General features: G+C 43.0%; 1 long non-coding RNA gene across 1 annotated transcript; it reads right to left on the reverse strand.

Moving 5' to 3' along the window:
- Positions 1 to 390: 390 nt before the first annotated feature.
- On the reverse strand, positions 391 to 4486 carry LOC109496382. The gene is made up of 3 exons (XR_002152360.2): positions 4301 to 4486; positions 2121 to 2236; positions 391 to 973 (listed from the first exon to the last, which is right to left on the reverse strand). It is a non-coding gene; the product is annotated as an uncharacterized LOC109496382 (long non-coding RNA).
- Between the last annotated feature and the right edge of the window lie 9508 nt (positions 4487 to 13994).

Consider the following 13994-nt stretch of genomic DNA (forward strand, 5'->3'; position numbering starts at 1 on the left):
ACCCCTAGGTTCATTAGATAGGTTTAAAAGGGTGATTTCACACTGACAAGATAAGAGGAAGTTAATTATTTGGGATATAGCCCTCACCTCTTAAAACTAAACTGCCGGGAGCACATTTCCACAGAAACCTTAGAAATCACTTGCAGTCTGAGTGGCTTATTTCTTTAAAATTCCTGTAGGAATTCAAGAGAGAGTGAGCCTCTAAGGAGGAGGTGGGTCTTGGCCGAGCCAGGCAATGAGAAAAGCGAGAGTGGGTGGGGAACACATTTAAATTATGGATCCAGAAAAAGGGAGTGAAACCGGGATGGATGGGGATTACGAGATAAGGAAGAGGGTAATGCTTATCTTATTTTGACTGACATTAGGGAGCAGATACGACACCGTGCTAAGCACTTTGCATGCATGACCTCATTTAATTAATGCACAATTTATGAAATAAGGACTGTGATTTTATTCATGTTACAGCCGAGAAAATAGAATTTCAGAGATCAAACGATTTCCCCAAAGTCACCCAGCTAATACAGGCTATAAAAGCGGAAGTGCCATAGCCCCATTTAACCACTTTAGTATACTGCCTTAAATGGATTCACTTTGTTTGGGTCCCGGGGTGTTCACACGGGAGAAGAGTCAATGGCCACATGTGGTTATATCTCCGTCCGTGGGCTCACGTTATGATAACTTGGGGGAACAGGAAGTACTGAGACGATTGAGACAGATTCCAAGTCCTGCCTTTACAACTTGCCTGTCTAGATGTTTGCTCGGGTACAACCACGCGAAGGAGATGGGTCACGTGGAGCATGCTGTGGAAACAGGTCGGAGTGACGAAGGGACGCACTATCGTATCTTCTGAGGGATAGACAAGAAATGTGGGATGATTAGCTTGAGAGGAAAAGCCTATTGACATGTGATAGCTGTCTTCAAATATTTGATAGACGGTCAGGTAGAAGTAGCATTGGTCTTATCCTATGTAGCACTAGAGGAGAAATGTGGGGATAATGGGAAAACATTAGAGGAAGATAATTCTGGATCAACAGAAAACAACTTCATAAACATAACGTAGTTTCATAACATTATCTTGTGCCTTGGACCCTTTTGGAAATCTGGCAAATCCTATGAACTCCGCTTAGAATAATGGTTTAAAGAAATTTTTTTAAAGCTTATTTTGAGAGAGAGAGTGTGCCCGTGCGTGTGCGGTGGGGGAAGGGGTGGGGAGGGAGAGAGAGAATGCCAAGGAGGCTCCATGCTTTCAGCGTGGAGCCCCAGGTGAGGCTTGAACTCACGACTGTGAGATCATGACCTGAGCCGAGATAAAGTTGAATGCTAAAATGACTGAGTCATCCGGGCGCCCCAGAATAATGTTTTTTAAGTGCAGAAAATAAAATGTGTAAGATTTCGCAGGAGATGAATTATATGGAAATACAATTTTTTAGTCTTAAAAAAATTGAAGATATCTGCAATGATTTTAAGTTGTTTGAACATATCTGAGTTTTTTGGTTATTGATAATCATACTACTAGGGTTTGTTGCCTACATTCATAATAGAAGAAATGGTCAATTTCAAGTGGCAATTGGGGAAAATAAAGATATATATATGTGTATATATATATGTGTGTGTATATATATATGTGTATATATATATATGTGTATATATATATGTGTATATATATGTGTATATATATGTATATATATATGTATATATATGTGTGTATATATATATGTGTGTATATATATATATATATATATATATATATATATAGCCCATCAAAGTTCATGGTATCTCTAAGGGATTTGTGGATTCCATGTTAGGATCTCCTGAATTAGAGGTATCCAAGAGTGGGATGAAAAGTCACGTAAAGTTGTAGTTTTTCGGTCACAGGAATAATTTTTAAAGAAACAATGTCAGGGATGTTTAAGTAGGATTCCTGCTTTGGTTACATACTGGATGAGATATAAACTCATGTGGGATCCTAATTCTAATAGTCTATGCTCAAAACCCTTTAATGACTTTTATTATCTACAACAAGGGTTTTTCCATTCTTTAAGCAGGGGAAGACTTTCTGCAAAATAAAATCCTACACGATCCCTCAATATATCAAACAGGAAACATGGGATCACTTTTACCTGGAAACGGATGGCTGAAATCTGCTGGTTAGTTTCCCTCTATCCCGCCTGCACCAACTGAGTTTTTAAATGTGAGATCTCTTCTGAAGAGCCCTCGGGCTCTGTGAAACACAGCCCTAGGATCCAAGATAAGCTCTTTAGATATGCATTCAAAGCCATGTAAAATCTTACCTCTCAGCTGCCGCTCAACAGAGCATTCATTGTCTCCAAACTACCTACAATATTCCTGACACCACACCTTTGTTCACACTGCTCTCCAGTCTGGAATGCCCAACAGGCCCTCCTCCTCTTGGCCATTTCCCTAAACTATACCCTCTTTCAAGTTCAAATGAGGCTCCACTTCCTCCAGGAAGTATTCCCTGATCAGTCTACCCTTGGTGATTGTTCCTGCGCTCTGGGTCATTTTAATATGGCTCTATATTCGACATTATGTAGGTGATGATGCTTTGCTTTCCTTCCTGTGTCCGTTCTTCTGTCTCCTCCCCAGGAGACTAGGCAACCAGAGCTTCTAGACTACTGTGTATCTCCGGGGCCCCATAAAGTAGCCTGTAGACGGAGGGTGCCGAATCACTTCTTGTCTGTGGAATCCATCTTTCAAGTTTGTCCCATTTCCCTAAAGAAACTGTAAACGTTTTGTGGACAAGGACTTCCTTAGACATTTCGTCTGCCATAATCTCTCCAGCACTTAGCATGATCCAGAATCCACAGGAGACCTGAACTGGGCAGAGTGAGACCCGGGCAGGAAAGCCGTTAGATAAGAGCAGTTTAGAAGGGATGAAAAATACAATTTGATGTAAAGGGAGTTGTATCTGTTGCTGGGGAAGAAGACAGATGCCAAAAATAAGGTGTGGAAGGATATCCTTGAAGGCAAAGGAGCAGGTCAAGACATGATTAGGTGAGGCAAAGAATAAGATGTCAGAAAACATGAGTGAGTCACAGTGAGAGAGATCAACAGGGATTAACATGGAAATTCGATTTGAGATAAAAGGCAAGGGATAGAACCCTTCTCTTGCTGACCATTCATTAAAGCTCAGAGTTATGCAGTCCAGGCTCAGACGAAATCTACTTTTGGCCCTAGATTCTGAGTTAAGACTCAGGGTCTTTGACCCAGTCCTCAAAGAAATACTTGAGATTTCCACATTCTCATTTGGCAAAACATGGTCGCGTGAGGTGTCTCTAAGCCACTAATATCCTAATGTCTGTTTTGTACCACATGTTCAGAAATCCAACGTAATGACACTAAGATTTAGTAATAAGCACCATCGGCTGAAGGCTTACGATGTGCAAGGCGCCACGGTAAGTGATTTAGTTGAGGGAGGGGAGTCCGGAATTTCAGGAACTGGATAGGGTGGGATAAAATAGGATAATAGGATAAAATGCTCCCAAGAAGTCAAGAAGGGTGAGAACCCATAATAAATAACAATAGCTCACAATGCCCGTATCAGAGATAACAAAACTGAGATTCAGAGACATCAGTTGACCTATTTTCGGTTGCCCAGCTAGTATGAGTGGCAGAGCGGCAGAGTCGGGATCCGAACCCAGTCTCCAGTGGACGCTCTTTTCTGTGGTTTAACTACCCCTATCGCTATACTGTCAAACATCATCCCTAGTTGCTGCACAAGAAAGAAAATGCAAGAACTCATTCAGTGAAATTGTCGATTGTATATAGAGTCCTATACAGGGGCCAGGGAGCTTGAGTGCGATAGAAAGCCAGAAAATCGCCCAACCTCAGTTGAACCAGGCATTTCAGCCCCCTTCCCTGGCATATTTCAGTACCCCTCCCAATATCCCTGGAGACTTAGAAAGAAATAGCTAATTTTATGTGGCCAACAGGATTGTAATGTCTTTCTTTTCATCTCACGTAGGCTATGAGAACAAGGAACTTATGAGAGAGCGCAGCGAGATCTGGGAAGGAAGAGCCAGCGTCACTTACAAGACAGGAAGCGGAAAGAATCACAGGGTAATTGGCTCTTCATCTTGGGGGGCTGGGAGACGCTTCAACTGGAAGGTTTGTAACTGACACCGGGTCAAAGCAAGAGTCATCGGTCAAGAGGGGAAAAAATTCTGCAAGTTTTCCTTCTGAACATCATGTTCAGGTAGCAGCCCTCTCTCCTCACTCGGTCCGGGATCTCAGTGGGATTCTCCTCCAGCTCGGAGTCAGCAAATCCAGCCTTATTTACCTCTCTCCTTGAGGCATGGACTCCTCCGAAGGCGTGAAGGGATTCTTGCACTTCAGGAACCTCTTGAAAGGGTTCACACAAATCCGGCTGGCCTCAGGGCCAGTGCTTGAGCACGCATTTGGTGAAGGGGCGCCAGACTCCATCTCCAAGGCCTCTCGTGGCAAAGCCTCTGAATCAGTGCTAGCTACTTCCTCCTAATTGTCTCCTACCTGTCCACACCCTCAGATTATCTTCTTAATGGACTATGCACAGGTGTAACCCTTTCCAGGTCAGTGCTCTTGCCTGGAATGCTTAAATTCCCTCTTCAAATCTGTATTACCCCACCCTGTTCTTTTCTTAGTTTTCTCGGGGTAAAAGGGGACATTTGTTTACAAATACAACTATCACTTTTCAGCCTAAAAATGTGTCCATGCTGCTCCAGGGACGAGAGAGGAGAGTACACCTATGGCTCAAAGTTAGAATGCTTTTTCTTTCTTAAATCCACGTTATTGAGGTAAAATTTACATCAAGTGAAATGTACCCATTTCAAGTATAGGGTTCAGTACTTTTTTTTTTTAATTTTTTTTTTCAACGTTTTTATTTATTTTTGGGACAGAGAGAGACAGAGCATGAACGGGGGAGGGGCAGACAGAGAGGGAGACACAGAATCGGAAACAGGTTCCAGGCTCCGAGCCATCAGCCCAGAGCCTGACGCGGGGCTCGAACTCCCGGACCGAGAGATCGTGACCTGGCTGAAGTCGGACGCTTAACCGACTGCGCCACCCAGGCGCCCCAGGGTTCAGTACTTTTGACAAATACGTACCCTTGAGGAACATTGCTCCTAGTGAGATATAAAATGGAACGTCCCAGAAAGTTCCCTCCTACCCCTTTGAAGTCAAAATCTTCATGGAAACCCCGACCTTCCGGCTGCCACTGATCTGTTTTTATCATTGTAAAATAGTTAACCCTTTTCTAGAGCTTTATATATGTGAAATAATACAGTATTATTTTATTTAATCTGGAGTCTGGAAATTCATCCATGCTATCGCATGTATCAGAAATCTTCGTGTTTAATTTCTGTTCATTTTTAATTATTGCCCATTTTTTATTACTTTCTAATTTACATTTCTTTATAGAATCTACGACAATGTATCTATTCTCTGTTGATCAACCTTTGCGTTGTTTCAAGGTGTTAGATATTCTAAATAAAACTGTTATGAGGCTCCTGGGTGGCTCAGTCGGCTGAGCGTCAGACTTGGGCCCAGGTCGTGATCTCGCGGTTCGTGAGTTCGAGCCCCGCGACGGGCTCTGTGCTGACAGCTCGGAGCCTGGAGCCTGCTTCGGTTTCTGTGTTTCCCTCTCTCTTTGCCCGTCCGCTGCTGGGACTTGAAATCTTATTTTCCATGAAGTCTGGCTTAGCATTTTTTTTTGTTTCTATTATGAGGAGTGTGGTTTTGTCCTAAGAAATCAAGGTCACAAACATTTTCTTTTATATATTTTTCTAGAAATGTTATAACTTTCGCTTTTATGTTTCAGGTATATGATCCATTTCAAGTTAATTTGTGTATATGGTATGAAGTAAAGATTTATTTTTTCCCCCATTTGTACATCTAATGGATCCAGTTCAATTGAATTACTTTGAGACCATTGTTAAGACTCAGTGGAGTATGCATAAATAAATCTATTTCGGGGTTCTATTCCATCGATATTAGTTGAATATGTTTTCACCAGTATCACACTGTCCCGATTACCAGACCTTCATGTTTTGACATGAAGTCCTCTAAAGTTTCCAGCTTTGCTTTCCCTTTGAAAATTGCTGTGGCTATTTTAAGTTCTTTGTATTTTCATATTGTTAACATAAGCTTGTCCATTACTCAAAGAATTTTGTTGAGCTTTTGACTAAAATTGCATTGCATCTGCAGATCGATTTGGGGAGAAGCAACACGTTTACAAACGTAAGTCGTCCCATCATGAGTATGGCATACCTGCCCATTTATTTCAACTTTCTTTACTCTCAGAAATGTTGTATAATTTTCAGCATACGGTTCTAGTACGTATTTTGGAAAGTTGATCCCCAAGTGTTTTATGCGTATTGAACGAAGTTATGTATAAAATTTATCTTTATACTTTTTTGTTCTTAGTATGTAGGAATACATTTAGTTTTACTATAAATTGGCCTTATATTGGGGTGGCGCAGTCGGTTGAGCGTCTGACTCTTGATCTCAATTCAGGTCTTGATCTCAGGGTCGTGAGTTTGAGTCCCATGTTGGGCTCCATGCTGGGCATGGAACCTACTTAAAAATAAATAAATAAATTGACCTCGTATCATGTTACTATTCTTTTGTGTGCAATAGATCATTATTCACCAGCTGCTTTTAAGAATTTCTATCTTTGATTTTTAGCTATTTGACTATGATGTGCTTGAATGCGGTTTTCGTTGTAATTAGCCTGCTGGGTTTTGCTGAGCTCTTGGATATATAGGCTGTTGTTTTTCACCAAATTTAATAAAGTTTGAACATTATGTCTTCAAAAAAATCTTTCTGTCCCATTTTCTCTTTCTCCTTGCCTCTGGAGATCCAATTACATGTATGTTTGAGAGCTTTGTATTATTTCACGAGTTACTGAGGCCTTTAATTGTTTTTTGGTGTTTTTCTCTGTTTTTCAGATTAGATAATTCTAGGAGTCTGCCCCCAAACTCCCTGATCCTGTCTTTTGCTAACTGCAGTTTGTTTTTAAGCTCTTTGAATGAATTGTTTCATTTCAGATACTTTACTGATAATTTCTAGAATTTTCCTTTGGTTCTCCTCTATTGTTTTCATTTCTCTGATAAGACTTACTCTGTTCTCTTATTCAAACCGTATTTTCCTTACATCTTTAAATACATTTTTAACAGCAGCTTTAAAATTCTTGTCTGTTAATTCTAAAATCTGGACCATCTTGGGGTCTCTTTGTATCGATTGCTTTTTTGTCAATTTAGAGTCATATTTTGTCTGTTGAAAAAAAAATCGAACGTGTGGCTAGACATTTTGGATGATACACTGTAAGGAACCAATGATGTATGTTGCCTTTGTTTTACTTTACTGGCAGTTCTCCTTGCTTTTGTGGAGGTTTGGTTATAGGCTTTTTTAGGGTGGGTCTCGGGTAGCATTTACCCCATAGCACTGTCCTTTTCCTAATGAATGGCCTTTCTGTTATCTTAGCTGAATGCTGGGGGTTTTACTGAGGGCTCTCCACTCTGGTTGTGGTGGAATTTCCATGTTTCCGGGCACCGTGCAGCCTCTAGGATCTCTGTTCCGCTCTCAACCCAATAAGAGCCTCTTGCTGCTACGTCCAGCACAGTCCTGCCCTGCACACGTACAGCCCAATCCTCAGCCAATAACTTATGAGAAACCCCAACAGAGTCACCCGTGAGCCCTACTGCACAGCTGTCTCCTCCCTGGTATCCTTCCCTAAACTCCAATCTTCATTCCCTCAGCTCAGCAGGACAGTTATTGTCTGTTTCATGTTTATTTCCCTGTGTCTTATTCTGGACTTTGCCAGGAGGCAGAGAATGGACATGAATGCGGGGCTCGCTTGGTATGTTTTCCTTTTCTCAGTGATTAGAGTCCTGCACTGCCTATGTCCAATAGCTTAAAGCAGTTGCTTTATATTATGCTCAGCTTTATAGGTTTTTTCATTTTTTTCTTAAATCCTTCCTCATGGAGATAGCTTTTGTTTTTTTTTTTTAATGCAAATCCAAGTTAGTTAACATATAGTATAGCATTGGTTTCAAGAGTAGAATTTAGTGATTCATCACTTGCGCACAACACCCAGTGGTCATCCCAACAAGTGTCCCCCTCAATGCCCATCACCCATCTAGCCCATCCCCCCACCCACCTCTCCAGCTTTGCCTCCCTCTCAGTTTTTATCTCATTTTTCCTTCCCTTCCCCTATGTTCATCTGTTGTGTTTCTTCAATTCCACATATGAGTGAAATCATATGACATTTGTCTTTCTCTGACTGACTGATTTTGCTTAGCATCATACATTCTAGTTCTAGCCACTTTGTTGCAAATGGCAAGATTTCATTTTTTTTATGATCGCTGAGTAATATTCCATTATATATATGTATATACCACATCTTCTTTATCCATGCATCAGCCTATGGACATTTGGGCTCTTTCCATAATTTGGCTATTGTGTTTAAAATTTTTTTAATGTTTATTAATTTTTGAGAGAGAGAGACAGAGACAGAGTGGGAGAGAGGGAAGGGGCAGAGAGAGAGGGAGACACGGAATCTGAAGCAGGCTTCAGAGTCTGAACTGTCAGCACAGAGCCCAATACCAGGCTCAAACTCACAAACCTGAGATCATGATCTGACCAAAGTCGGATGATAGGTGGAGTTCAGCCACATTTCAGGGGCTCAAGCGACTGAGCCACTCAGGTGCCCCATATTGTGTGTTGCTTTTTTTTTTTTTTTTTAAATAGCAGGAGGGCACGTTTGGTACTAGTTATTCTATATAAACAGAAACGGACCTCTCCCCTGCTTTCTTATGCTTTAGCAAAATTTGATTTCCAAGTGTTAACTATTATTGTTGTTGATGCATTTGAAGAAATTAGGAGATGCTCAATGCATGAGCCAAGATCCAAATCCAAGCTCTTTAACTCTAAATCCCGTATGCTTTCCATTATACTGTGTTGCCTCTACTTTCTGTAGAAAGTAGCGATTTGATACGTGCTGAAGAGGTACAATTATAACCAAATCTTTTCCCCCACAGTCGAGCACAGAGACCTGAAGGCTTCACTACCTCAATGTCCTTTTAAAGACTTTAGCCACCCGTAAGTGTAGTTACAACGATCAAATAGCAATGGGCCATTTTTTAACACTAGAAGGGACCTCAGCAATGATCCAGACCAACTCAAGGAAATCGAGGCAGAAAACAAAGCAAATTATCTGCTTAGGGTCATCTGCTTAGTAAACTGAAGAACGAAAGACTTGAACCAAGTTCCTCTCCGTCTGATGTTCTTATCACCAGACTCGGGAGCCTGTATGGCTGCTTGGAGAAAGGTCTCGGAGAATGGAGTTTTGAACAGTTGCCTAAGAAAAGGCACAGCATTTCCCAGTCGTTGTTTCATGTCTTTGAAGAGGCAATGATGATATCAGGAAAGTGTCCTTGTCCCTTTGTGTGATCGTCCACTGAGAAGTTTCTGTTTTTATTTCAGAGAAGGAGAGCTGGGCCTAAGCAGGAAACAGGGTCATAGCTACAGGGATATGAGACGTGAGCCATACATCTTCCCAGGAAGTAATTACTTCTCAACACAGTGGCAATGTAGCAGTGGGACCAGGCATTGAAATTTACATGGACTCAAGGGATTTTTTTTAAGTGGAACAAAGCCACCCTGCTTCCTACATTTCGGTTATGATACCACATCTGGTATTCTTTCTTTTTTGTTTTCATTGAAGTGTATTTATTTATTTTGAGAGAGAGCGCAGGTGGGGGAGGGGCAGAGAGAGAAGGAGAGAGAGAGAGAGAGAGAGAGAGAGAATCTCAAACAGGCTCTTCTCTGTCAGCGCAGAGCCTGACGCGGGGCTTGAACTCACGATCTCAGGTGAGATCGTGACCTGAGCTGAAGCCAAGAGTCGGATGGATGCTCAACCATCTGAGCCACCCAGGCGTCCCGCATCAAAGTAATCTTTGCATCTGTCGTAAGAAAGAGGAGGCTGACTTCACTGGGGATTTCTTTCGCTTAGTCTTCAGCCATTCAGATAGCAGAGCCCGGCAAGTCAATACATCACGGCCCCTCTTGGTTCTAATTTTAGCGATTTCCCATTGTTTTCTAAGCTTGTTTCCAAAACCCTGCTGTAATCTCTCCATCTCCCTGGGATCTGTTTTTCCTATCTACCAGTCAGACCAAGGGAAGTTAGATTTTCATCTACCTGGGTTCCACATTGGGAACCGGCCAAAATTACTTCGGCGCTTTCTCACTTTTGGGTGTGGTTGACTGTCACAAGGTGGACATCCAGACAAATCCCTTGCCTCAACCGTCCAGCCCCAAGAAGCTGGGAATCTCCTTCCCCCTTAGAGTTTCCTGGGCCAGCAGTTGAGAAGACTGAAGACAGGGGAGTTTTATCAACCAGACAAACTCAACCTACCACGTCTCGCGTTCCAAGACCACAGTCCTACACGTAGGCGAACGAGAGAGATGGTTTGATAGGCCTTGGCTAGCGTATGAAATCCTGGAACCTCAGTACTGAAGTGTCATCCCCAACCTTCTGGTCGGAAAGGAGTATGAGGAGGCTCACTTGTATCACTGTACCCCTCAAACTTCAAATAGACCAGGAAAATAAATGTGAAGTTGCCACAGTCCTATAGGTTGAATTATCGACTATAATAGCCAGAACAATACCAAGAGCTTACATCGGTTACATACCATGCATGGTTCTGGGCACTTTACGTGTGTTCATTATTCCGCTTCTTGCAACAGCCCTATGAGGTCGGTGCGATTCTGCCATTTATAGGTGAAGAACTTTAGTCAGAGTGGTTAAGTAATTGGCACAAGGTCACAGGACTGGTTCAGTGGCTCAACCCAGATTTGCACTAGGCAGCCTGCTTTGAGAACTGTACTCCTAACTATGAGGCAGGAGTAGCATGCATTATCATTGGCTATCTGCCCATATCCAAACTATGGCTTGCATTCCAAGTCACCATGCTTACAAGGATTTTTTTTTTTTTTAATCCGTGAATACTTTTGAAAGGTATTAAGAAATTGTGACAGTCTATTTGAAACCAAGGACGGTTCCCTGCCTGTAGTTTAATTGCTTAACTAGCAAGCAGACGTGGAAAGATTTGTGTGGCTAGTGGCCTGGGTTCTGGCCCCGGTTCTTCTGTTAGCTAGTCTCGTACCTAATCATTCTGGAAGCCGGTTCCCTCGCTTGTAAATGCAACAAATACTGAGCACCTCCTCTGTGCCAGGCACTGCGCTTGCTGCTAGAGAAACAGTGATTAACAAGTCGATGCCTAATTATGACGACCGAGAATGTCAAACGAGGCAATCTGTAAAGTCCCTTCGGGAACCAAGCGTAATCAAAGCCAGCAGTGTTCTAGACGCATTCTCCAACAGTAGGGTGCTGATGAAACGGTCACTTGACTCACTAGGAAAAACGTATAAAGCCCGGACTGGAAGCTGACTCAGAAATGAACTTCTTTGTGACCACAAATCTTCCTCCGTCATCTCCCAGTTGCTAATGCAAATCATCTCCTGGGCAAGACTGATGGAATGTATCCTCCCTACTTGGTGCAGGCCCTGGGACCAAAAAGCCATTGTGATTTTTATGCTGGCCTTCTTTCTTCCTACTTTCTGGCTTGGCAAACAGTTCCCTTTACTCACAGGGATTAATAGCTTTAACATACAGGGACAATCAGACACGGAAGGAGGCATTTAGTAACCAAAAAATTGAGATAAGTGGGCAAACAGAAGTCATGTTGCTGAAAGCTCACATCTATTGATTTTCAATCAAGAGGATCCAAAGGTAGGACGCCTAACTGATGCCACCTTCGTTCCAGCCAAACCATCCAGGAGAAATCGGGCATATGTAGCCTAGACCCTTTCTTCCTCCTTTCCTTGGGCGTGACCCTGTCCACAGGGACCCCGTATCTTTCTCTGTCCCTTTAGGTCATAAATGTTAGGGTAGGCCCCTCTCATGAGTACATTCTATCTGTACCGAGCATAGAGTCCGTGTGTGGAAGTGACTTGAGATGGGGCAAGGGTCAGACGACCATGGATAACGATGTCCTTCCATAGGTTACGTACTCGAAATCAAGAGCCACTGACTGAAAGCTGTCAAGTTTTATTTAGTTTTGTCACCAATCTGCATAAAAGAAGAATCAGAATGTCATTTCGCATTTCACGTCTATGTACTCACGCATCTAAACCGTCCCTCATGTATTCATATCCCCTCATATTACAGATGGGGAAACTGACACCTCGAAACAGGAAGCGATATGCCCAAATCACACTCCCTATCAGAAGCAGAGTGGGTGCTGCTGTTTCTCAAAATAGAGGAGTCTAATTCTGAGAGAGGGAGAAATCTCAGGTTTGGGTTTCATATAGTTAATTTCTATGAATATTTTGCACAGAATGAGATCTAAGGTTCCGCACCTCCTAGCCTCCGATCCATGCTAATCTGCAAAGTGTCCCAGCTGCCAGCCCGTGCTATGTTCACTCACACCGCCACCACCAGAAGATTCTTTTCTATTTTTAACTTAAAATAAATGTTTATTTATTTTTGAGAGAGACAAAGACAGAGCGCCAGCAGGGGATGGTTAGAGAGAGAGGGAGACACAGAATCCGAAGCAGGCTCCAGGCTCCCAGCTGTCAGCACCGAGTCCGATGTGGGGCTCAAACCCACGCACCGCGAGATCGTGACCTGAGCTGAAGTCAGAGGCTCCACCGACTGAGCCACCCGGGCGCTCCCACTAGAAGATTCTTTCAAGGCTTTGACTTCTCTCAGTAGCACCGAGTCATGAGCCACACCACAGGCTGGCCAGTTGGAGCAAATACAAGAAAGCTATTTTGCTACAGGTAAAGTAAGGGCCTTTGAGGTCTCAGCTATATGAAGGCAGATGAAATATACTAGGGTGTGTGACCGACCCTGGGTCCTCCTTGAAGGAAAGTACTTCCGGTAATGTGAGTGACCCAGTCCCGATGTGCTTGCAGCCAGGATCCGTCTCTGCTTCACGGACTGAGAAGTTCCATTTCTCATCCTGGTTCTGCCTTTTTATTTACCCTTTATTTGCAACTTGGACCAGAACTCTAGTCCTCTTTGAGTCCCACTAGACGGAGTACGTTAGAGGGGCTGACCACCCTCAGGCCCCTGAGGGGCAATGTTCTCCAGATTCATAGGACTCTCCCAGCTGCCCTGCTAATGACCGGTAAGCTACTCTACATGCTATTTTTGCCCCATTCTTGGCCCCATTTCTCTTATTGTCCGCTCCTCCCTTTGCTTGGGTTCCAGTGATCTCTTTTCAACCTTTGTCGAGCTGCACCAGCTAAATCAAAGCATCTCATCCTTCCCAATTGCAAGTACCAGTTCCACTGTTTTCGCACATTAACAAATCCAACCACATTCCCCAAATGGATTCCTCAGTGGTCGATGTTTTTTTTTTTTTTTTCTCCAGAAGACGCAGCAAGGACACAGACCAGGAGTTTCTTCTTCGTGCTTTAAGGAAACCAACATTGAGGAGGTGTGGGGTGCAGCTTGCTAGTAATACGGCTTGAACTGTGCTGGTTGTTGTTTGGCTGGGTTTCTCAGGGAACTTTTTGATGAGCTGGCACCCTTCTCAACTTGGCCTTAAGAGCTGAATTAACCTTATTCACAGACCTCGAAGACAATATAAAATACAAGCAAAATAAAGACCTTGAAGCAATATAACATATCGGCTGAAAGCAATTCCCTTCCGTGGCTCTGGCTCCATTGCAATTTACTCACGGATCACAGCTTCCTTCCCTTCTTATCCCAATAGGGTAAACAGCCATTTACCAGCTTTGCTTCTGGCTTTAGTGGAAGCAGATCTTGATTGGGAGCAATCGAGGAGGCAGACAACTGAGAGACCATCTGTGTGCATAGCACAACAGCCCGAAAATTCAGACAGTAGATGCAGATCTGAACGCCACTAGATAGCTGCATAGCCAATGTCACAAAGGTGAGCCAAGTCTCTGAATATTCCATGCATCTC

The sequence above is a fragment of the Felis catus genome, chromosome X, assembly GCF_018350175.1.
Source record: "Felis catus isolate Fca126 chromosome X, F.catus_Fca126_mat1.0, whole genome shotgun sequence".
Taxonomy (NCBI): domain Eukaryota; kingdom Metazoa; phylum Chordata; class Mammalia; order Carnivora; family Felidae; genus Felis; species Felis catus.